Source organism: Ambystoma mexicanum, chromosome 2q (assembly GCF_040938575.1).
Source record: "Ambystoma mexicanum isolate Mex_15411 chromosome 2q, UKY_AmexF1_1, whole genome shotgun sequence".
NCBI classification, from domain to species: domain Eukaryota; kingdom Metazoa; phylum Chordata; class Amphibia; order Caudata; family Ambystomatidae; genus Ambystoma; species Ambystoma mexicanum.
Genome location: NC_090924.1, coordinates 123,681,785 through 123,707,689, shown reverse-complemented (window position 1 = coordinate 123,707,689; position 25,905 = coordinate 123,681,785). Strand labels below are relative to the sequence as shown.

The 25,905-nt window shown below is 45.8% G+C and overlaps 1 protein-coding gene across 2 annotated transcripts in view; it reads right to left on the bottom strand.

Annotated features, from left to right (window-relative positions):
* The window catches only part of ABAT (4-aminobutyrate aminotransferase), a 719,432-nt gene extending 696,232 nt beyond the window's left edge, over nt 1-23,200 (bottom strand). For both annotated transcript variants that reach the window (XM_069647042.1, XM_069647043.1), the window contains exon 1: nt 22,926-23,200. The gene's annotated coding sequence lies outside the window, so the exon portion shown is untranslated. The remainder of the gene's footprint in view (nt 1-22,925) is intronic.
* Nucleotides 23,201-25,905: the final 2,705 nt, after the last annotated feature.

The following is a 25,905-nucleotide window of genomic DNA, read 5'->3' as shown; positions in this document are numbered from 1 at the left end:
TGCAGGCTAGCAATCACAGTACTATCACAGTGTGGTGCGGGTTAATATTCACAGTATGATCGCAGTGTGGTACTTCTAGATATGATTCACGTCAGTATGAACAATTCTCTAGGGTGCAGTGCAGGTTAGCAATCACAATACTATCACACTGTGGTGCTGGCTAAGATTCTCACTGTTATTACAGTTTGGAGCTTTCTAGCTATGAATCAGATCACAATACTATCGCAGTGTGCTGCAGGCTAACATTCACAGTATGATTGCGGTCTGGTACTTTCTAGATATGATTTGAGTCAATACGAACAATTCTCTAGGGTGCAACGCAAGTTAGCAATCACAATACTATTACAGTGTGGTTCAGGCTAATATTCACAGTACTATTACAGTGTGGAGCTTTCTAGGTATGAATCAGGTCAATATGATCTATGCTCTAGAGTGCGACGCAGGCCAGCAATCACAATACTATTGCACTGCCGCACAAGCCAACACTCACAGTACCATTACAGTGTGGCGCAGGCCAATATTCACAGTACTATTACAGTGTAGAGCAGGCTAGCAATCACAATACTATCACATTGTAGGTTGGTTTGCTAAGCAGTAGGGCTTCCAAGGTAGAGTGATTGCTCTATCCTTCATCCTGACCACTCCTACCTTCATTGTAGCTGCTGGTAGACAGCTGGCCACTGGCTTCCCGTGCTGACACCTGCAGACACTATCTGGAGCCAACTGAGTTGGAGCTGCCCTTTGCCTCGAGGCCCTTAGCCGCAGGGGCTGCATGGACAGAGGAATGCCCTGGGAAGATCAGGTAAGACCATCAATTGAACCAATCAGGGGACAGGGGAGGGCTGGGAGGCGGGATGTGGAAGTGGGGGAAACAAGGGTGCCTAAATAGGGCTGGGGGCTCAGAAAGGCAGCAAAAGACTGGTCACCAGCAAAAAGAAGTAATTTTCTGCACTTTTACACACAGTAATAGAAACAAGGAGCAGGAACCAGCTTGACCCAGGTATGTAGTAAAAAAAAGAAAGCTTCTTTATTATTATTAGTTACAGTTGCAGATAGAAATTCAGGAGCATAGGGCATAAGCTTCCTTCTGGTTCCCCTCTCACACTCCAAGACCCTCACCGACATCCTTGGAACATGGAGCACCCCAGGTTCCACACGCATCATCACATTCCACACACCTCACCTCACAAGCATTTATCATACATATCCACCTAAGCTACAACACTGCACACCTGGGTATCGGCCATCTGGCTCTGGCCTGGCTAACCTCCTTCCTCTCCGATCGACCCTCCCAGGTCCAACTTGGGTTCTCTCTCTCTCCCCCTCTCTCTCTCCCTCCCTCTCTCTCTACACCTCTCTCTCTCTACACCTCTCCCTCTCTCTACACCTCTCTCTCTCTCTCTCTCTCTACACCTCTCTCTCTCTCTCTCTACCTCTCTCTCTCTACCTCTCTCTCTCTCTCTCTCTACCTCTCTCTCTCTCTCTACCTCTACCTCTACCTGTGGCGTTCCCCAGGGGTCTAACCTCTGTCCCTGGCTTTTCAACCAATACCAGGCACTTCTTCCCCACCGCATTGCCGCCCTCTGCCCCAACTTTCAGTGCTATGTGGATGACAATCAACTCATTTTCAGGCTCCCTTCTGCCACGTCTTCTCCTTCTCTCATCTCGGACTGTCCACCATGCAGGAGTGGTGTGCCGCCAATGATCTCTGCCTTAATGCCAGTAAGACCAAGCTTCTCCTCATCGGCACACCTGCTCCCTCCTTTCCGGTCACTCTCTGGCCGGCCTCTCTTGGCCCTCTTCCTGCTCCCACCTGCGAGGCTAAAAACCTCAGGCTCATATTCGACTCCACACTTTCCTTCTCTCCTCACATCTCTGATGTCTTTAAGAAGGCAAACTACCAGCTTCACCTCATCAGAGGTATTCTTCCTTTCCTCTCCTTCCCCCAGAGGCTCACGGTCTCCAGAGCTCTGGTTCGCTCTAGGCTGGACTACTGCAACAGCCTCTTTCTAAATCTGCCCGCCTCCACTCTCCGCCCTCTGCAACTCATCCAAAACAGGACTGCGAGACTTGTCCTTGGCCTCAAGCCCAGGGATCATATCTCTCCAGGACTGACATTTCTGCACTGGCTCCCAGTAGAGGCGAGGATTAAGTTCAAAACCCTCTGCATTGTCCACAATGCCTTCTTGGGCCTGGGGCCTCAATACCTTCAACTCTCTCTTCCTAAATATCTTCCTTCTCAAGCTCTTCGCTCATCCGCCTCCAACTCTCTCAGGGTTAGTCACTTCTCAAACCAGTGAGTTGGTGGTTGATCCCTTTCCGCTGCTGGGGCCTACCTCTGGAACAGCCTCCCTGCCTCTCTGAAACTTGAGGAGAACCATCTCTGGTTCCGAAAGCAACTCAAGACCATCCTCTTTTACTTTGATTTTTTCTCCTCCTCTCCCCTGCTGATGTACTGGCTGAATCTGAAAATGCACTGGTTACCTGGCTACCCTCTGATCTTGGGCCCAGGTCCCCTCCCGGCCAGTTGCACACCTGCACTGCCCCCCTGGCAACCTCTGCACTCAGGGACTGTTTCCATATCCCTACAGCTGCACTTACCCTTGCATTTGCCACCAGCTGGCCGCACTTTTATTTATTATTTATTTTCATTATTTATTTTACCGTTATCCTATATACTGCACTGCTCCCTCCCCTTTCCCCTTGCACTTTTCCCCTTCCCCTTCACCTGCACTTGGGCAATCTCAATGTCACCTGGCCTAGTAGGATCGCTGTCTCGGTCTTCCCTCTGTTTCCCCTCCCTTGCCTCGTCGCGCCTTGAAACACTTGTACATAGATGTGTTATAAATGCCTTATCATATATCATAACAAATGCCTGTATTATGATATTAGACATAAGGCTAAGCCTCATGGCGAGATACAGAGACCATAAGTAGAGGTCATCCCTTGCAAACCCTGACCGGTTGCAATCAGGCCATAGGGTGGTCCATAACAGAGCAGGGAAAATCAGATGTGTACCGAATGGTCTGGGACAACAAGTGAATTTTTTTTAATTTATTGAATTTCAAAAGATCTTTCTGTTGTTGCAGATCCTCCGAGAGGTCATATACAGATTATTTAGGCGAGTTGGCAGTGATCGCGTTGAGATAATATGCTGTGAGGGGGAACCAATGGAAATCCTACAAAAGGCTGTGGACTTAATGGAAGGTAAGAATGTGTTCATGGCTGGCCACATCGAGCTAGAAGTCAGAGATTTGTATTTGAGCAGGGTAACGCATAGATTCCCCGACCACCATCATTCAGTCACCGATGAAACGCATCATGTTCGATCTGGAGCGCTTGTGGAGGGTAGGGGGAGCAGGAACACATTGCATGGCATACATGAGCAGGTAGGGTAAGTAGCCATAGGAGGTGGGTGGGGGACCGGATGTGCCAGAAATTGATGTTGGAGGAGACTGGTATGGTCACAATTAATGACTTTAAAGGGCAACCAAGTTTTAAAGGGGCCCTAAGTGAAAATAGGTGGAAGGGCCACTTCATTAAGACAACAGCACACAATGTGGTGGAACCAAAGCGTTACTGACAGTAACAGAGGGAGTGTACAAGGAAACAGTGGTCTGTGACGCCACAAAAAAACCTTGAGGAGGTACCGATGCCTTTGCTATGCTGTTCCCAAATGTTGATATAAAGATAAAGTTTTAACATGAGGAATCATCTATTGGTCTTCATTTGTTGTGTTCTGTGTGGCGAGTAGCATCCCATTAGTAAAGACTGTAGGATGGAGGAGTGGTTGCAGGGCAATTTGAGCGCTTGTCTATCATACTGAATCATTCAACTGTATAATTAAATTCAATTTGCTGCCTTCAGTGCAAATGACTGACTTCAAAATAACCATGTGTGATTACACCGATGCAAACAATTATTGGACGATCGAGAGACGCAATCTTTTCAAACAAATGACCCCCGGTCCTGCCACCAAACTCTCACTGTTGACAACATGCATACTTGGCCATTGACACTCCTCCACCATATGCAAGATTGAGGAGCCTATAAAAGTGAATGCGACATGGCATCTGCACTAATGGGGCAGGTATGTAGGGTGAAAAGAAGTTGCCAGGGAGTAACAGTGACACCAACACATCACAAAGTCCAGGCACAAGGGTTCCGAACACAACAGGGGCACCAAACATGCACTAAAGTGGAGGGGTGGCCGTGGGTAGCAGTGGAAATGTGTTAGGATCTTTCACCACCTAACCCGGGCTTGGCAGCTCGCCACCTCCACTTCAATGTGGCAGCATTGGAAGGGATTGCTTCCCCTTCCAAGATGGCATCGAGGTTCCTCACGCACCCATGCAATGGCATCAAAACATCAAGATGGCGCGTTGCACCAGCAAACCGAGGGAACCATAAGACACACACCACAGTATCCGATTGCTAGGGCGCTAGTTTCTCAATTTCTTGTCTGTATTCCTGCGTTCCTACCTTTGCCCTGTTTTCCTTGCTCTTCTTCAGTCTACCAGCTTCTTGTGTTATTTCCCGTCTTGCTAGTCCTCCTTACCTGCTCTCCTGCCTTGTCCTTCATGTACAATCTCTCCTGTTAACCTGCCCTGGCATCCATTTTGACCTGGTTCTCTCTCTGTTTTGGATTCCTTATTGATTATCTGACATCATCCAAGAAACTATCTTTGACGAAAAGGTATATTGTCAACTTATTTTCCCCGGTCACTGGGTTTTTCCTTTTCTCTGACTTGCTTTCCTAAGGTAGCTATCAAGCCCCCCACCCCCTGTTTCTACATACAGGAGGCGAGGTGGCTACTTGGGTAGACAGGCCTTGCCTTTTCACTCCACTCGTAAGCTTCGCAGGACTCCTCAGGCAAGACCTGTCGCTGATAGAATGTCATTTTTGGCATATGTGAGAAGAGTTTTGGCGCTTAAGGGAGAAGACCCATAGGAAGAACAAGTAATGCTTTCTTGCTCTGCCCCGATGGGTAGAATTCCCAGCAAGACACAGACCTGAGCATGCTACAGTGAGGTTTGAGGCATCTCTCAGCCTGCCAACCAGGATTTAAACCAAGGCATAACGAGTGACTGCGGCTCTCAAATTTGAAGCAGCCCTTTCTCTGAACCAAAGGTTCTTACCTCCCATAACCCTTAGCATGCAGGCTGTGCTAATTGAGTGGAGTTTCCAGACTGCCCTTTCCCTCATTTGGCAATTCTCAGATGCTTGTCTTGTTGCACTAGGGAAGCAGGGATTGTGGCAGTTTGAGCTAGTGAAATGGACTCAGTCTGCAAGAGGTTATGTCAGAAGTGCAGAGTTGCAGGTTGTTTTGCCTTGCACGTCCTACTACCCTCTAGAATCGCCAACCAACTTAAACTTCACACTCAACCCCTGCCCACAGAGCTGCCACAGGCTTGCCATTAGATCAACACTAACCAAACAATGACTAAGCTCTCCTCTTTAGCCCGATCATACTCTCCAACATTAGCGGCTGATCGTACTCAAATCGCTGTAATCTAAAAGATCTTGGTCTCTCCCCTATTGAAAGCATACTCCCAAGTTCCTCTGTCAATCCCAAAGAAAGCCGATTGGCACACAGGTACCGGATACTTCTGACCTGAATCTATCAACAACACAGATTCACAACACAGATTTCGCATCTGCTTCTCCCACTGACCCCCATCCTTTTCCTTACAGAGCTATGTGCAGTGAGGCTATCAATAGTGGCAGAAGACCGCTATACAAGACCACTCACATTATTTCAAGTGGAAAGGGCTCCAATATACAACCCAAAGAATAGCAATAACGTTCTGTCATAATAATAATAATAATAATAATAATTAGGCTTTTATATAGCGCTACAAACCCTCAGGTATCTGAGCGCTGCTTATTATTACCCACGGTGTGTGGTGCTCATTTATCGACCTCGGAAGGATGAAAGGCTGAGTTTGGCCCCGCCGGGATTCGAACCTGCGTTAACAGGCTCTGCACGGGTGTCAAAGCGGGCGCTCTACTCGCTGTGCCACTTGACCGGCTGTCATCATCAGCCTATGAGGGAAAAGTATTGCCTATGCCCGGAGTGGGAAGACTTTGGGCCTCATTACGAGTACGGCAGTAGGGGGATAACGGCACCGGTAAGGATTCCGCTGTCGTTAACCCCCTACCGCTGCATTCCGAGGTCATTTTAACGGTTCCCACTAAGGCTGGCTGGTTTTACCAGCCGCCCTTAGCGGGAGCCGCTAAGGGACCAGGGAGCTAATAACGGGCCCGCTATTTGCGGGCCCGTTATTAGCTCCTTCCCCGTTTCCATTGAGCCCTATGAGGGCTCGAAGGTGAATGGTTTTCTGAATGGGGGGATTTACCGGGTCCTCCAAGGTTGGAATGACCCGGTAAATCCCCATTCCGACTACCCGGACACAACTTTGGAGGCAGCCATGGTGCCAATAGCACCATGGCTACCTCCAAACTCGCAATGAGGCCCTTTGCGACTCCAAGGTTGGATCGAGAGGTAGTTTGTGGGTGCCAGTTCCTTTGTGTTTGTCTTAGCTTGCGGGGCAGGATAGGCTAAATCGAGTTTTGTTAAGGACCAGGACCACTGAAGAATTATTAGATGCAAAAATGTGTCATTGATAGGTATTGGCAAAGAAATGTTCATTTCCAAAACTACAATCTGATCTTGCTCAAGCTATTTTACTTAATCCAACATGGAAACTGAATAGATTTTTTTTTTTTAAAAGGCAAAACTCGAACTGTCCGACACGCAGTTAAGTAGAATGTTCGACCTCTCTTCGAAACTGACGAAGATGCACTTGTTTTTCAAATTATAGGCAAGTATTCACCATTCTCCCACTAGAGCAAGGTTAATAATATAACAACAAAAGTGTGATTAAACTATAACAGACTAACTTGAGCTAATCCTAAATATGGCAAAGGAAAGGCTTGCCTGGCAGGGATGGCTAGCATTCATTTAATGATCTCAGAATTGAAATCTAACTTATTCATGAAACAAGACACATAGGCAAATGTATACCTCTAGAAAGAGTACAGAGCCCTTAAATTACCTCTCCTTGGCACTGCCTTTTAGGACAAGCGAGGGATTAGATGGCTAGGGACTGAAGGAAATGTACCCTGCAGCCCACCCGCTAGCCACACTCAATCCCGCACCGTTGGCCTATGTCATTCAATGTAACAAACTGGAGACTGGCCCAAAGGAGTTTTTGCCCGTTTGAAATCCATTTTGGGCATAGGCAAAGGCATGGGTTTGGGGACGAGTATGTTCACCACACAGTACATTGGACTGAACTGGGGTAAATGTGGCCAGAATAGAGGAAAGAATCCATGAGGAAAGAGGTGGGTCTGTGCGCACGAGAAAACGAGGTGGTTCTGAATGCAATAGCGTTGAAATGGGAGGTTATACCAAACTTGGGGCAGCGGGATAGAAAAGGAAGAAGGTGCACCTGAAGTGAGTTACTGTTGTAATGTAAGCTTGGCTTGTGGGTGACATCACTGGCTCTCTGAATGTGGTGATGTCGGTATGCAGTGCTCGTGTGCTCTGAGGTCACTCTGGAGTGTCAGTGTCAGTGTTGTTATCTGAACCAGTGTTCCAAGAGGGACAGTTGGAAAGTGTTGGCTAGGCTAAAGGGACGTGCCGGTGTTTCTGTGAACTATCTTACTAATAAACCCATATTAGCTTACTTGCTGGCTCAGGTGTGTTGGTGTAAAGTGCCACATCATGTCCGTTACCTTTAGAAGGACCTGTCTACAGGATAGCAGATTGCAGTTTAGACACGAGGAAAGCAGGCCCAGGTTCCTGAGAAACTCCTCGGACCATGGATAGGAACTCGTGAGATCCCTTTCCTGACTGGAAGCCGACCTGCAAACCGCACGTGTTAGAATTTAAATCTTGGCCCAAGTGGAGAAAGAGCAGGGTGTAGGCTTTGTGGGAACAGAAGTGGGAGTGAAGGCTGTGGAGGACGTCGGCAATGGGGACAGGAGTAAAGAGGTTATTGGCCTTTATTACAGGGCACTGCAACACACCAGGAATTGCACATCTGCTGCTATCAAAGGCTATGTGCCCCTGTGCCGATTTTTGCCAGTAAATATCAAACAAAAAAAACAAGTAGAGATTTCTGCTCGACTTGGTCTTTAGATCTCCTAAGCCGATGCGCACAAGGCTCAGATGTTATACTTTTGCATAATAATAATATTATCATGCTGTTTGTATATATAACGGTTCATGCCCAATACCTTATGCTTCTAAGCTCTCATTACGACCTCAGAAGCATGATGGGCCGAGTGGGCCCTGATGGAATGCCAACTTGAAATGTAGGTTTGCTGGTTGTACGAGGCAAGCACTTGACGTTTGGGAGAGCGAATCACCATAGAAAGTCTACTTAACACATGTACTTTTCTCAAGCCATTCAGAATGCATGTAGAGAATATTACGTTTCTCACTAATTAGACTATCCCGAAATTGTTAGGATTTCACAGCAAAATGTATGGGAGAAAAAAAAGTAACGTACTTCTCGCCAACCCAAAGGGGCAGAAGGTCTATGCCCTCCTAGCTATGAAGCCCTAACCTGAAAAAGATGTTGCTTGTTCGCTGGTGTGGCAGGATAGCTTGTTATTAACATGGTAGATTTCCAGGCAGGCCCTGACCCATGACAGCCACAGCAGTCATGGGTCAGGTTAACTCCCCATTTTCTATGGCCTATGGCCCCTCTGCCAAAAGAGGCTGTATGAACGTGCCACAGATTGTGTGCGCAAACCCCCAAATTACTATATTCTTATATATGAGCTAAAGGTTACGATTAACCAAGTGCACACATTTAAAAAAAAATTAAAAAAAGAATAAAATACTATACTTACCATTTCTGGACACAGAAACCCGCACGTCTCCAGGGGTAGATGAAGATTACCTTCGCCCAAGTGTCCACGCATATCGACTTGAATGTCCAATTCACTTATCGCGGGCATTGCCACAAGACAAGAGGCCCATTCTATGGAAGCAGACCCTTTACTTGCTCCAGCCAGCAGCAAAGAGAATTTCAGGAAACGGAATGAAGAACTTCATTACCCAATAATGGACAGAATCTGGAACCTACATTGACCAATAGCCAGCCAGTACAGAGTACTGGACCTATGCTTCTTCCTTGCCTAGTGACAACATGTAGAGCTTCCTGGTTTTGTGTGTTTTAAATAAAAGTGCAAACAAATAAAAAAAGAACACAGGATCTTGCAGATATGATCAATGTATTACTCCACAACTCATATGTTTGGGTGCTAGCTTCACAGACCACAAGAGCCTCTTCCTTTTGGCAGTAATAGTGTAAACGAACCAGAACCCCCACGCATAAGGAAGAGCAGATGGCTTTACATAATGCAGTGTTAGGTGATCACAAGAAAGAAGGAGACCTGCTTGTGTTTTATGGCGTGTAAAATGCGTTATTTATTTTAGACCCATTCAATTTAACAGGTTTTGACACGTTGCTGATGAAGATGCAGGTTTAGTATAGATAGGCCTGCCGTACTCAGCTGCCTTTCACTGAAACGGCCTACAGCATAGTGCTAGTCCTGTACCATTCGTCCTATTCTGAAGTCCCTTGCATACTGAAAGGAATGCTTGTTAACAGCTGCGATGGGCCAAGAAAAGGCCCAACAGGACAACTTCAAGTATTAGAGCAATTAACAATTGGCCGCACATTGTGCCAAAAATTCATTTCCAGGTACCAAATGAGTTTTTTGGGGAAGATTTGCGAATGTGGGGGATTTCTGACCAGGCCTGTTTGCGCCAAACTGCCTCGCAGTGTTCTAACGGTGCAGCTTATTAAGGGGTCAACAGCCATGTCTGCTTGGGACAGTAGTAAAGCAAACTGTTGGTGGGGGTATGAACACGTGCATAGAGCAGGTAATTAGTTTGAAGGGGACATTTTGAAATGAAAGTCTGAGTCTGGTAGCGTTGGAATGGATTTCTAAACTCTGCTTTGGTGAACAGAAGTTTAGAAGGCCATCCTGTTAGTGAAACAGCGAAAGTTAGCAAGGTCAATTCAAGGTAGCTTGGAGAGCAGCCCAGGCTATGTCTCGGGAGTAGTGGGGGTGAGCAGAGGTCTTGGATGAGCACACACAGTAGGACGACAAGAATTGCCCTTAGACAGCAGTATATCAAAAATATACAATTTATTAGGCCCACGAATGAACACAAGTGAATAAAGAAAAACACAGTAATATCTCTATTTAAACAAACACACAATGTAAAAGGTATGTACAGTCACTTTTGGTCAATGCGGTATAGTGCAGAAGTCCGCCAAAACCTGTAACGAGGAAAAGCAGGAAAACTTCATCACATTGGCAAACTCCAGCGATGGATAACCCTAACTTTTTAAGTCCAGCCCTACGAAGATTGGAGCCTTGTGCTCAACGTTAGATGCGCGCGAAAAAGAGCTCAGTCTTGCCTAAAGACACAAAGCACAATATTCAAAAGGGTGGTAAAGTTAGGGAGAGGATTCTGAATTGGAGAAAACGGATTCCAAGAGACAGGGGAGGATCTGCTGCAGAGAACAAAGTGATTCCCAACTTTCGGATGGCTTTAGGAAGCGGAGGCCACCCAAGGCAAGGACCACAAGGGATCCTTTGTGTGTAAAAATGCAATGGATGAGCTGGGAGTCACCAGTAAGTGGTATGATTACTCACCGCCCTTAGATCACTCTGTGTTCAAACTTAGCAGGTCTGGAGAGAGTCGCCTGGACTACGAAATCCCACCCTTGGTTTGCAACAGGAGCTGTATTTCTCGTCTCGATTGCAGGACAAAGAAAGCACCGATGCAGCTGGTCTCAAGTCACTTGAAAAAAGGCGGGAAAGTCACCAGCAGCAACTGCCACTGTCGCACAGTGTCGCATGGCCACCCAAGTCATGAAGCCCAAAGCACCTGGGACAACAAAATTTGGCAAGAAGAGGCTCTGGAGGGAGAACTAGGATTTCCCCAAAGCTGGAGGTAAAACTCGATAAGCCAAAGCTCCTTCACAGGTGCCAATGTTCGAGATGGTCAGTCCACTGGAGGGTCCAGGGACACTTCCGAGAATGCTATTTTTCAGGGCAACAAGAAGACATCGGGAGTGATTGGTTCCACTACTCCGATCGAGCGCAAAGCAGGGCTCTAATGGGACAGCAGTGGGCTCAGGGTGCCAATCTCCTTCTGTGTGGTTCTGAATAGCCCTTGGGTCTAACTCGGCTCTTCTGGATGCATGGCTCCGTGTATAGGTTGATTCAGACCTATTGGTGATCTGTGGGTCTGCATTCAGGACCCCTCCTCATATCCACAATTCCAGTGAGTGCTCGCACCAAGCTGGCCAATGAGGAGATCTGCCCCACTCAGAATTCATGTACTTTTTCCAGCTCTGGTCACGGACCACGCAAACACCTTTTTGTTTGTTTCATTCCGCACAGAAACGTACAGAATACACAGGTTTGTTTTCTAGACAGCCCCCTTTTTTTCTTAGTTCCAGTCACAGAGCGCACAGGATTTGCTGCTCTCGTAGCCCGGGAACACCCTGGGAGGAGCACTCACCTTAGCACGAGTGAGGCGGTGGCGGAGCTCAACAGTACGGAGCTGCTGCAGCCTGATCCATGCGGCAGGGGAGCCGCTGAGCAAGATGCAACACTGGTCGCTGCCGGGGGCAGGCCTCTTCTGCACTGCTGTGTTTCTAACCCCTTTTGGCCATCGTTGTGGGAGAGTCTGAGGGCACACAGACTTGCCCAATGGTTGCCGTGGTCACTCAGCGGGATAGTTGCCGTGATCACACAGGCTTCTAGGTCGGGGTCCGTGATCACACAGAGTTACTTTGAACAGCGCCGTGATCACACAGCATTACAGCCGGACACGGGGGCTCCATTCATGGAGTCCGCCACCGCACGTGCCGGCAGGATGCTCCTTTTATTTGGAGAACGTCATGACTCCCAACCTTAAAGGGTACATCACCACAGTACCCAAAGAGAAAGGACTACATTATTATACCATGTATAAAGATCACTGGTTGAAGTGACTCACACACACACACTGCACATTCACTTTAGAAACTCCACACTACATACATACTCGACATGTCAATTTTTGTTTAAAAGCAAAAACCGTGTGATAAGGTGCTGGATCTGAATGATTACAAAAATATGCACTTAAATACTGAGAAAATAACTCCTATGTAGCAGTGTTAAAAGTAGTTCCTGTAAGATTGGAAAGAATAGCATTTTAGTTTTAGGTTATTTTAGAATTTCGAATTTTTGTAAAAAAATGTTCTAACTATGGTGTATTACATGTCTCCACACACATTGATCAGAAAAGGCGTCATAAAAAAAACACCCTCTGCTAAAAAATAATGAGTATACTTATGTGTACGTAGAAAGGGAGGGTGTTCTCCTGGCTATCTTGCTTAAGTGGTTCCAAGAATTGTTCTTACATGACTAGGAGCGAACCGCGGACCAGCCATCAGGGCCCAACATGAGCCACTGTCTCGACAGGACGGCAACCGACAACTATGTACCAGGACCCCACAGGGGGCAACAGACTTCACACAATAGCCTTGATAAAGACCCATGGGTCGAAACACGTGTCAGCTGACAACCAGGGGATATAAGAGCCCCAGATGTACTATATGCATACCAACAAATTGTAGAACAACCCATCACTTGCACAAATAAAAGCGAAATTGTATTGCAACAACCAGTGTGTAAGAACAATTCTTGGAACCACTTAAGCAAGATAGCCAGGAGAACAACCTCCCTTTCTACTCAACAATTGGGGTTTTGGCTAAACCCCTACAGGTGCTGTGATCTTTCAACATATGAATCCTATCAGAATGCACAAAGAACAATAGAGCTTAGCACAGGTCAACTCCAAATCTAGAGCCAACCACGTTTCTACTTATGTGTACGGTAGCAAATAAAATAAGTGGAACATAAAATATTGCTCGGTGTGCGGGTTGTAGATATAACTGCTCAAGATTTTCAAAACAGACCATCACCAAGCATGCAGACGTCACCAAGCAATGTTTTTATACACAGCAGAGCTTTTTCAATGATTAAGATTACAACGCTACTGAATGAGGTGTGCGTCATGACGTATCATTGCGACAGCTTTAACAGGCTTAGAAATGGTATACCAACCTTGGAAAAGCAGGCTTTGCCAATGCCAGCAGTTTGGGCTTTTCCGTAGGCATGGGAAAGGCACTTGCCACGCACTACCACAGTGGTAATAACTGTCCATTGACGGTAGCAGGTGAGAAAATGTCAAATCCAACAGCAGCGTCTGGCAAATGGCTAATATAATACATATATACAAGTCAAAGTGTGTTGGCTTTGCCAATGCTTGTTTTTAACAGGACTTCAGTGAAGGGCATGCATATTGCTTATTAATCGAGTGGATGAAGGCAGATATTTTCATTACACCAGTTGCGTGTTTACAGCTCCAATTAGTCATCCATTGCCTCTCTGCTTTAAGAAAATACTGGCAGGCACTTTGATAGAAATGTTTGATGGCAAGTCTTGAAGAAAGCAAACTCAAAGTGTTCCCATGAGGAGGTGTTTTGGGGGAGGAGGAGCAGGAACTGGGTGGGAATGGCCATAGGGATTAGAATGGCCACGGGCAGTCAATGTGTGAGCAAATAACCAAACACCACCTTGAATCTTGTGTCCCTGTAATGATTTGGCCTGATCTGGTTGTCCTCGTCCAACGAACATGAAGGTTTCTCGGATTATTTGATGCTTAATCTGATCCGTCTGGGAACTGATCCAAGAACTGCTTCTGAGGCGCAGCAACACCTGTATTCTGGGCTCATTCTTTGTCACTTGCTGTTACTCACTAAGCTCTCCTATCAGAGAAGCACTCGAGCACACCAAAATCTCACAAAGGGACTTTGATGCAGTGTGTGAGAAACCTAGGGGTATTCTCCCAATTGGACCCTAAGAGTTCTCTATTCGGGTGGCTAGGGCACAGCAATCGCCTTTGAATCCAGGCCCTTGGGGTGGACCAGTGTGAGAGGATCACCCGGGTAGGGGAATCCACAGTCATTCTCATGGGAATACCCTAGGCGAGACACGGTATCCCCCTCACACCCACGACCTACAACCACACAACTCTTCTGTCTTTTTGGGGTATTTTCCTACACATAACATCTGTCCCTTCCCCCTATTTTTGCATAATATCAGAAAGAAGAAGAGGCGATCTGGAGGGGTGAAGATTACCAGTGGAAAAACCCACTAAGACACAGAAGACAGACTACAACACTAACAGCAGGCTGTCCCCTTATTGTAGTGAGGCAGGGTCAGGCTGACCCAACCCTAATCACACACCTGCCACCCATTAACATCACACAGGTGTATAAAGGGTAGCTGCTGGTGAGGAAAGGTCAGTTGCTCTTGGGAGCAGAGGAGGGAGGCTGCAAGGCTGAGTCCGGCAGAGGAGCCCTACCACAGACCCCAGCACACCAAGGAGCAAGTCGGGGATGCTGGAAGGTACCGGAGAGAAGGACAGAGCCCAAGTGAGTTGCAGAGACCCTGGAAGACACAGAGGAGGAGAAGAAAAGCACCCAAACATTGGCCCTGCAACCAGAGAGGAGATTGCAGTGTGCAGGAGGAATCCACTTCCAGAAGGCAAGACCAAGGGCAGCTGGGGTTGCCTGGCAGTACCAACAGTTCAACTCCTTCCCTGAGCCAGGCAGACGAACCCAGGTCTCTGAGGGACAGAGGGAGAGACGCTGACCTCCAACTAACATCCCCTTTTGGCTCCTACAGCTCCCAATGACAGAAAATGCCATTCCGGGGAGCAACTAAGTGGGAGCAAAATTAGCCCAGTGCATTCTGGAACCAGAAGTTTCAAAATAATGTTTTTATTCTTAACTTTGAAAGGACGCTCAAGCCCTGCAGAGGGAAGCTTTCTCGTTGAACTTTAAAAATCGGTTTGAACCCGGGCCAAGGGAGGAACCTGAGAAAGGATGTGTGTGTATGTTTAAGCTTTAAAGAAAGCCCAGTTGAGGTCCAGGTGCAGAGGGGTCCTGCGCCATGTGGGCACTCATTCGAAAAAAGCTCTGACCGGGACCTGCTTTTGAAACTACAACAACCAGAAGGCCCTAGGAAAGGGTAGCGTGAGGCATCAGAGTGGTCCTACAAGGGTCACGTCAAATGCCTTGTACAATCAAAAGTCTCTGACCCGTTGCTAGGGGAAGAGAACCCCCACTTTCCACTACGATTGTGATCTGTGATAATTGGCAAATGTGAACCCGACAGAGGGATGTCGGAAGAAAGCTGAAGAGAAAGAAACCCTGCTTTCTGATGAGGAGCTAATCAAAAACTGTGAGTAAAAGCATCAACTGTGTTAAAGATGGCTATGTGAACCCAAAGGGATGCCAAAGGGGAAGCTAAAAAGAGTGAATGCTGCATTGTCTTGAAACTAAAGTGAGCAGTGAAATGGGCAATTGTGAACCTGGCAGAGGGATGACTGTGAATCGGGGTGAAGTCGGATACACCTTAGAACCTTGTGCTGATCTTAAGAGTGAAAGACTGTAGTGAACCCGAAGGAGGAAGGCCCAAGTTGCAAAAAGGATCCGAGCCCAGCGAAGGGAGATCCTAGGGACCAAGCACCGGCCAAGGTGCAAGAACACCAGGAGAACTTTTGTTTGTTTAACTTCTAATCAGCAAACCTTCTAAGGCAAGAGACTTAGCCTCTGAAGAGGCTTTGATATTGCTGAACTGAACCGAGAATCTCGTGCTGGTGAGGGCCAGGAGTGTACTGCGCTTGATTCCCACCTTGTCCTGTGCTTCAAACGTGCGGAAGGGAGACCCAGCAATACCATCCCGACTTAGATTGCTCCCATGTTAGATTTAGATTAGGCATTTATCTCACCCATTATAAAGTTCAATAAACACACATGAACTGTGATCACTTGTGTCTGCCTTTACTGTTACCTCGTGAGTTCCTTACAAGTGTAACTTCACTAATTCGAACACTAAACTAGTACGGGAGTACCCGAACACCCACTGTAAACAATTATTCAGGACCCAAAAAACGTGGATCCATTAGCACTTGTGCTCTTACTTTATTCCCACCTTCAAGGGAATACGCTGTGGAAAATCGGTTAACAAAACTGGCGAGGCAAGTACCGGCAAGGGACATCGTGGTACATAACTGTGTGAGGCAGACACAGCACAAACAACAAGGCCTGGCAAGGTGCTGCACTGAATACCAGCCACCATACCCAGGATCTACACCTATATCAGCTAGTACAGAACTTGATGCAAACGCACAGTGAAATGCACACATTATACTGATCTCACACAACCACTGCACCAAGCCTAGCACTAGAATGCAGCTACACACCACTTAATCCGATTTGGATGTGCACATACCTAGTGCACCCAAGCACTATTTACTACACTACACTATTCTCTCTGCTGACCTGGACAAGGGTCCCCAATGGCATTCAACCCACAGTGCTTTGGCAGGCATTGCAAATTCTTTAAAACCCCACTAGGCCTGTAGGGCAAGTTCCTTAGCTTACATACTCTACCTAAGAGAAATGCACTTACCCCAAGGCGACTGATGACAAAATATTTACCACATTTTCTAAAACGGTGCATGTCACCATAAGCACACTACCTATTTGATGCAATGCTTTCAAGCATGCACAGTGAAACTTGCATTCCATTTACTGCAAAGTGCGATTGCAGTAAATGAAAAATAAGTTTCTAACATCCCCATACATGCAAGCAAGGTCGAGCATTGTGCAAATGGTACTCACCTTTCTTAAAATGACTTGCCAATGCTATTGAGCTTGTAGATTTTGCTAGCACTGTTTGGAATCATACCAATGGTAAAAGGCACTATACAAAAGCTCAATAACATAACATATGCCATTTCTCCCTAACTGTAGTCTAATGCAATCGTTTCGGACTATAGGTGTCGCAAGTTCCACCTAATAACCTAAAATAAAAAGGTCTCTTGAGTATTAAGGATTTGAAGATTCTGAAGTGCAATGGCCTATGTGGATTCTCTCTCAATGTGACTTCTTTTCATTCATATTGCAATTTTTATTGTTTTCACCCACTTTCACCAATGTGGCTTTGATAGAGAGATGGTCTCTGGTCAAACATCAAATACGTTGCTGCATTTACTCAAAAGGCGAATGTTTAATTGAGGACTAATGAACTTAAAGGGTTTCCAAATGTACAGGTCTTTCGGTGTCCAGACAGGGCTCAAAATGTATACTCCTCACTATGCAATGGGGAACGATAACTGACTCTAGGCAACTAAGAAATGGTGTGCTGTGCATGTGGAGATTTGAGGGGCAAGTTACTTATACCTGGTTAGTAGATTTCAATTTGAAATGTGTGCCCCTATGTCCAGACATTTCCTGGGATGGGCTCTCTCAGTGCGGGCTGTATTCCCTGCTCAATAGGGTCTATAAGATGCCCTTTTGCGGTGAGAAATATCTCTTCCGGAAGTAATGTTGCCCTCTATAGAACTAGGATATACAGGCTTTCGCACTTGACCACATTTTGCGATTCTGTGAAAATGCCTCAGATTCATTACACTTCTGAAATTGTGAGTGTTACTAAACAATCTATGTGAGGCACACAACGACACCAAGCTCAGTGTTTATTCAACTTGTTACTCGATTGAACCATGCAAGATTTCAAAACAGCAGCCGCCTGCTACATGTAGACCAGAGGATCAAAATAAGAACTGAGCTACCTACGATTATCCTTGCAGAAAATAAGGATGAGCAATTGAATTAAATCCTGAGTGTTTTAGTGGTTTACTTCTACCAGCACATGTTTCGGGAAGGAATGGCACTTCATCAGGGAAGGTTATCCGTGTTGAACAACAATGTGATTCCTGTAACAATATTCTATGACACCACAGGCTATTTTTATGTCTCTGCCATTGCATTCGGCCCTAACCTGTAAATTGTATACCTTCGATTATGTCACATGTATATTTTGTATATTCTAAATGTAAATACTTTTATTTAAACTGACTGTAACTAAATAATGCGCCCGGTTGCCCTCGGGCCTTGTGCGCTATACAAATAAACAAAATACAAATAAAAAATACAAATTATTATCAACCATCGTCTCTTTTATGTGAAAGATCAGCAGGTCTGTTAGTCGAGTGGAAACTCAGGCTTGAAACACAGAGACTCTCGGTGCATTCCCTCCATGTGAAAAAACACAGCCGACACTTCTTACAGTAAAGAGATGTTCATACTCATTGCCAATTATGCCACTGTTTTGCACAAATATATTGCCCTGATGAAGCACGCAATTCCTGCTTGAAACAGGTTGGCAGAGGTGAACAAATGAAACACTTTGGATTTAATGACATTTCTCAGCATTATTTCAATCTTGCAGGGAATCGGTTCAGCGGCTCAATTGTTATATGGTTAATAGACTAACCATCATTCTTCAGCATAACAATAACACAACTAAAAATTACATATACATGGTACAACATATAGCCATACCCAGGCACATAAGCCACCAAGCTTGCAACAGTGCCCGAGTAGACTCATGAGCGGCTCCGGTATCCAACATTACATTGTGTACCAAGTTACAATTCTCCAAATCTGCCTTGAAAACACAACCCCATGACCACAACACTTTAGGACATAGCCCCCTCCTCCCTTTTGCAGAACCATGGTCCACCAACCAGGAGTGACATGCACCCATGCCATCACAAACCCGTCTATGATGACCACTGCATCCCTCCCTACATGTGTTTGTAGAATCTACTTCCTGGTTCCCATTCTCTTATCTTCCCTCTGGCCCTAAGCTCTGGATACTCCTGCTGGAGGAACGGTCACAACTCTGCGGAAAAGCATAGGTGCTCTGAGACTCCACAGCAGGGATTTGGCACAGCATAGTTGCCAACATGATCCATTCTAAACTCTGAGTCCTTATCCATTCATTTTTGGCATGCTGGGACTTGTATGTATTCAGCATGTATAATGGGAAAAGCAGAACTATAAGGGCCAGAATGCAAATAAATAACCCAGGACTGGATAAGCACCTACATATTGAAACAAATCATGTTGGCAACTAAAGACACGTTATCATAACATGCAGAGCTGAGCGAATGGTCCTCCTCAGGAAGACAACACAACACTGCGTGCCATGGTCTTTATCTCTGGGATACTTTTTTAGAGAGGCCCTTCATCTGGCAGCTCAAACTTTATTTGCCAGTAGCATAGGGAGCGCAATGTCTTCTCGTGAGAAGCCAGCCAATAACATCTCCTACACTAACTACGCGGACGACACGCAGATCCTCATCATCCTGACAGGCGACTATGACACTGACTCCAAGACCCTCAACACCATCTATAACACAATCCAAACATGGATGGCGGCCAACAGCCTCTGTCTCAATTCAGACAAAACCGAACTCCTGCTTGTAGGCTCCCTCGACACTCTCAAAAAACTTGATGACCAGTTTAGCCAATTCATCATTGACTCCATCTAAATTCCAGTATCTGAGTCAGTAAAAACCTTAGGCGTCTACCTGGACTCAAGTCTGTCCATGACCAGACAAGTGAACGCCATTGCCTCCTCGGCTGCCTACCAGGCCAAACTCCTCAATGCAGTCAGACCCAACCACTCCAACGATACCTGCACAAACATAGCTAGTGCTATCACTGGATCACGGTTGGACTACTGCAATGTTCTCTTCCTAGGGACCTCCACAAAAAACCTTGAGAAACTGCAAGTTATTCAAAACAATGCCTTACGCGCAGCACAAGGCATTTCCAAAAGAGAATCGCCTGATCTCCTTTACCCCGTTCATTACGTTCATCCCCCATTTGAATTGTGTACATTTTTATACATAACATGTATTACATCTCTGCGCCCAATGTTGTAACTTATGTTAATGTTAAAGGACATTTGTACCGCGCACTATCACCACCGGAGTGGTCCCCTGGTGCTCTGGCGGTTCTGAAAGAGGAGGGGAGGTTGAGTTAGTGGGAGGAAGCAGGAAAAATGCAAGAGAGCAGTGATGTGCTGTTGGCGGCCTCAGCCCGGTGGGTCCGTTGGCTGTGCCAGGGGTGTTTGCGGCCGGTAGTCATTGTGTACTGTTGTGCAAGACTATGTGTGTTTTTGTTTTGTTGTTGCAGTGTAGTGAAGTTTGTGCGGTTTGTTGTGCTGTAGGTTTGGTTGTTTGGTTTAGAGTTTGAGAGGTGTATGCAGAAAGGGAAATTGTTAGTAGGGTTGGTTAGTTTGCGTCTCTATCCTGAATTGAGGTGCTCGGCTTGCGTGGTCTCCCCTGATGCTGCTCTGTCCTGATCTGGGTCCGACTGGCATATAAGGTTCCTTGCTCCTCTGGCCTCCACCTCTAACATGCTCTCTTATAGCTCCTCTTATCCTCCCTTCATACTCCTGCGGCCAGTGCATCTGCCAATGTCAACCTCTCAGGTAGTGTGGTGATTGCCAATATCTCGACAATTCCACACCACTGTGGTACCTGGCGGTAACTAAGGGGCGAGCGAAAGTGTTGGTAAGATTGTCTGGGGTAGTTGACTCAGTCTCCGTGTGTGCCGCCTATGTTCCAGTCTATCCGGTGTCACCCATCCAGGTGCCGTGGGAGTTACCCTCTTGGGTCGGGGATGTCCGTGTCCTTTCCGGTTTAGTCATCCTTTTTCTAGTTTTGGGTTCCAGATTTAGTCTGTGGTGTTGAAGAGCCGGATTTTTAGTGATTTCTTGAATTTTAGGTGATGTTCAGTGTTTCTTATTTCTTTTGGGATGTTTTTCCAGGTTTTTGCGGCTAAGTGGTAGAAGGAGGTGCCTCCAAGTTTTTTCTTAAGGTATGGTTTGAGTTGCAGGTGGATTTCGTTGCTTGATCGGAGGGGTCTCGTTGGTTTGTAGACTGTTATTTTCTTTTGTAGGAATTCTGCTCCTTGTCCGCTGATTGCCCAGTGCGTTATGCACATTGTTTTGAAGGTGATGCAATGTTTTACTGGGAGCCAGTGTAGTGTTTTTAGGGCTGGAGTGATGTGGTCCCTTCTGGATATTTTGAGGAGTAGTCTCGCTGCTGTATTTTGGATCCGTTGCAGTTTCCTCAGGAGGTATTCCGAGGTAGAGGCTGTTTGCATAGTCGATTTTTGACATGATTAGGGCGACGATAGTGAGTGTTTTGTGTGAAGGAGAGGAAAGGTAGAATGTTTCATGCTGTGTGGAGGAGGAAAAAGCATTTCTTCGCTGTTGCATTTATTTGTGGTTCCAGGATTAGGGTGTTGTCCATTAGGACTCCCAGATTTGTTACTACCTTCGATGGTGTTGGTGTGTTTTCGATTTCCGTAGGCCACGGGATTGTGGTTTCGTTCTCTTGGTCTTTGGATACGATCATGATTTCTGTCTTTACTGGGTTGATTTTCAGGTTGTTGGCATCCATCCAGTTGAAGACTTCTAACAGTCGGTTAGGGTTGAGTGGTCGGCATCGGTGTCTTTGATTTTGTAGATGATCTGCGTGTCATCTGCGTAGTTGTAACATGTAATGTTGTATTTTTTGAAGATTCTGATGACCTGAGTCTGATAGATGTAGAGATAATGAGGATCCTTGTGGCACTCCACAGTCGTTAACTCGTGGAGTAGATTTGAAAGGTTTTATCCATACGGTTTCTGTTCTCTCTGCTAGGAATGTTTTGGTAGAGCGTAGTGCTGTGTCTGTTATGCCTATGTCTTCTAGTCTTTTGGTCAGGGTGTCGTGGCTAACTGTGTGAAAGGCTGCGGAGAGGTCGAGCAGAATAAGGGCTGAGGTAGTGTTTGAGTCTACGTTAGTTTGGAGGTCGTCCCAGATGGATAGTAATGCTGTTTCTGTTATGCATAATGTAACTAAGCCTGCTGCAAATAACAGCGCCATAATGCCCCTGGGCTGTCTGTGCGCTATATAAATGTAATAAATAAATAAATAAATCCTTTGCGGGCAGCACTGCGATGCAATGGGATTTGAAAGGATTCCCAAGCGGGAGGTTAGCAACCCCCCCCCCCCCCCCCCCAGCAGCCACTGCCATGTGCCAAGGGACTAAGGAGCATTAGGAAGGTGCTCCAGTCGGTTATTTAGCAGGGCACCACACTGGCTCTCACTCATGGGGGGGAGCTGTTCCTTAGAGACGCAGACAGATATTTACATGAACAACATTATAAAAACACAGAAATGCTCCCAAAATAAAGGCAAAAGGCGTGAATTAGGGCCAGGGTAGTTAAGCAGGGTCTGTAGTGCGAACTATACACATATCAACTGTACAACGCCACAGTGATGCTGTACTTTACACGCATCAGTAACTTTGCTGTGCACTGGAAATGCTGAAAAGAAAATACGTTTAGACTTATGACGTCATTCAGAAATGGCCATTTATAAAAGCAGCGGCTGGTTGGGCAACCGCCCCCCCCCCCCAACTCAAGCAGACAATTAGACCAGCCTGCTCAATTAAATACATTTATGGAAATGCCACAAGGAGGCCAGAGGCGCCATAGTGAAACACCTCTTTGGGATTATACAGTGCTATTGGATAAAACGATGCGGCTTGAACTACTGCAAATAAAGGATGCTACTTTTACTCTCGGGTTCCCCATTATATCAGAAGCCTCATACTAGAAAACTGCTGAGCCAATAACTTCAGGACTTAGATCTGTGTCACGCGGGTTGCACAAAAGTCTCTGCGGCAGGCACATTAACTCAATGAGCTTTCCAAGCTGCTCTAAAATACACAATACACGACTAAGAACTAAACAGCATGCTGCTGATGAAACAACCAGCCCCCGGTGCACGAGTATCGTAAAGCCCAGAGTGCATGACGAGGGGACTGCATGCAACCATTAAATGGTGTAAACACGAGGAAATCCATGAATGGGGTAGCTCTTTACTGCACGCGCAGAGCGGGCCAGGACTCACCTTCGTGTAGGGCTCCAGGCACTGCCTCCGCTGCCCTCACTGAGGCTCCGAGGGATGCATGGGGCAGGCACAGGGATGTGCCCGTGGAAGATGCAGGAGGGCAGCCTCGCCTTTACGCACCCAGCGGTCAGAGGCCTCCAGCACAACGGCACCGGGTGCTGACCTTTGCTACCTGCAGCTCATTTAGAAAAACACCCTCTACCCTGTCAACCAACACAAAAGACGATCAGGTGCCCGCGCCGCCTGGCATCAGCTGAGGAGGAGGACTGGCGATGACTGCCTACAACCAGCCAGAGAGACAACATTGCGGCGCCCTGTCCTGGCCTGCCATCTAGCGGAGAACTCGGGCAAGCACAGCTCCCGCCACAGCCGCAGAGTTCCCCTGTACATGCCAGGAAAGCGAAAGAACCACTGAAAATGCAGATACCTTTTTTATTTTTATTTATTTAAAGTGCAAATTGATTAGTTAAAACCTTATACACTAAATACAAAATACAAACAGATAAAAATTCATTCAAACAGGTGCAATTACGTTATTTTTTTGTTTAAAGGAAGATAGTCATTCATTTCATTTTATACACTTATTATATACTTTCTATACCTGCAACTCTATTCTCAATATAAACATTTTAATTAAAAAATATAATGCTATTAACAAAGGACAAAAATAAATGTCATAGCAAAACCACAGTTCTCCCGATAAAAAAAAGGACTTTAAAGCAGTCACTGATCTCCTGATCTTAAAATGTGAGTTTCCTTCCAATGAACTTGAATATGGGCACAACTGGTTCTATTGCTATTTCCCCACCCACAAGGTACCGTATAATATTAGTTTGAATATGCTGTAGGAAATCCGTTTTCCCTTGAGACCTTCTAAAATGCAATACCCGCCTCCCCTTTCAAATATTAGGACTCTGGGGGTACTGAATTAGCTTTCTTCCCCAAATAACTCGAGTTTCTAAATGGCATTGCTCCCCAGCAGTGCCTTCCCTCTCCAACACAATTAAATCATTGCAATTTAAATAATGTTTTATTGACGTAAACACCGTATACCACAATGTTATAAACAGGAATTCATTTTCATTATCGCATCTTTACGTTAATTATGTAAATGAGGTGCACTCACTGAGTAATGTTTCCAACAATTTTTCTCTCAATTGAAAGTGTAGCAATAGCCAGTAGCTCTCTTCAGTTGGTGAACACAGCACCCAGAGGCTGTTCCAAATACTCCAAGGGAAGAATGGAAGGGGTGTGTGAAAGAAAGGGAAAGGGAGTTAAGTGGAGGGGGGAAAGTGGGGTTACAAAGAGTGCCTCGAAGCTCCTGCAAAGCGCTATGGGAAGACAAGAGAAGTAGGTAGGCTATAAGAGGAAGCAGTCATGTTGCAATATGATGCAAGTACACAGACCCACATTATATATAACAATACCTGCCAAATGGTCTCAGTGCATGAACTTTTAATGACAAAATGTGCCATAGAGGAAAGATATTTGTGTAAGGTTTACATCGGGACTCGATCTTTTCTTCTCTTGCCTCACTTGGTCGGTTGTCCTTCCATTCTCAACTTAAATGTAACTTTGTTTAATTTTTAAATCTCTGTACAGGCTGACCCCTGACTATCTTGCTTCTATACCACTGTTTATTGCCTCCATTTTCTATTTATTTTTATTTATTATTATTTATCTGCGCTCCTCTGCTCTTTCCACTCTCCCCTTCCTTGCACTTTTTCCCTTTTCCCTTTCCCATGCACTTGCGCGGTCTCAATGTCACTAGGCCTAGTAAGATCGTTGTTGTGTTGTGCTGTTTTCTCCCCTGTTCCCCTCCCTTGCCTAGTCACGCTCTGAAACACTTGTGTACGTGCGCGATACAAATAAAATATCATATCATATATTCACTCTCGCTCTCTCCGTTCTTCCGGTCTTTTCAGGCTGAATGTTCCCCGTCCCCCCCCCCGTGCTCAATCCCGTTTTCGTTCTTTTCATCTCCTTGCTCCTCTTCATTGGAACGCGCTTACCCTGTCTCTCCGTTCCATTACTTCTTACTCTCTGTTCCGCTGTTCCCTAAAAACTCACCTGCTTCATTGTCCTTGATTGACTTTTACCAGCAGTTTCTGAATGTCGATTTGCACTACTGAATTTTATGTACCGTTGTTTCTCTCTATGTAAAGTGCTTTGGGCAAAGGCGCTATATAAAGTATAATAAAAATACAAATACAAATGTTCATATTCACAATAAAGTCTGCCATTTAGTGAGAAGAACCGAGTATAGGATGGCAATATCCATAAAAAGGCATGGCTACTTAGGTATATGATGGCAATAGCTGCGTCATGGTGTGGGTACCTTGGTATTTAAACAGTTGCACACAGGATGGATAGCTCAGTGGCAACGTGCTCGCATTGGAAGCAAAACAACATGGAGCAACACAGGTTCGATCCCCGGTCCGCGCTTAGAAACCTCTGGGTATTAAGCGCATTATAAATAACCTATCATATATCATTGCAGGAATGGGACAATGCCATGCGACATACTAGGACTAGGCCCTTCATCGGGCAATTAATCAGGTACATTTAGAGGTTAATAACACTGATAATTACAGAGCTTAGAAGGGGTCCAGCTACATGAAGCTCTATAAAAATAACCAAATGATTATTATATGATGCAAGTAGAAGGCCAACATATTGAAATACCTAGTACATTGTGTGAGTTGCTGATCTCGGTTGGCAACATTTGGCAATTTGTGCGAGTACCTGGCAATAACTTACTGCATGATGACAATACATTTAATATGTTGTGAGACTAACATAAGCTCGCAAAACCTAACAAATGATGCTAACTTGGACACCCAATGGTAACTCTCTGGCAGATCTGGAGGGTACTGGGCATGTGCTCTCCGGGCCTACAATAGCAACAAAGAAAACATTTAACTACCAACAAGTAACAGCTTTTGGCTCTGTTAATGCTTCTTGTGTGCACTTGCACATA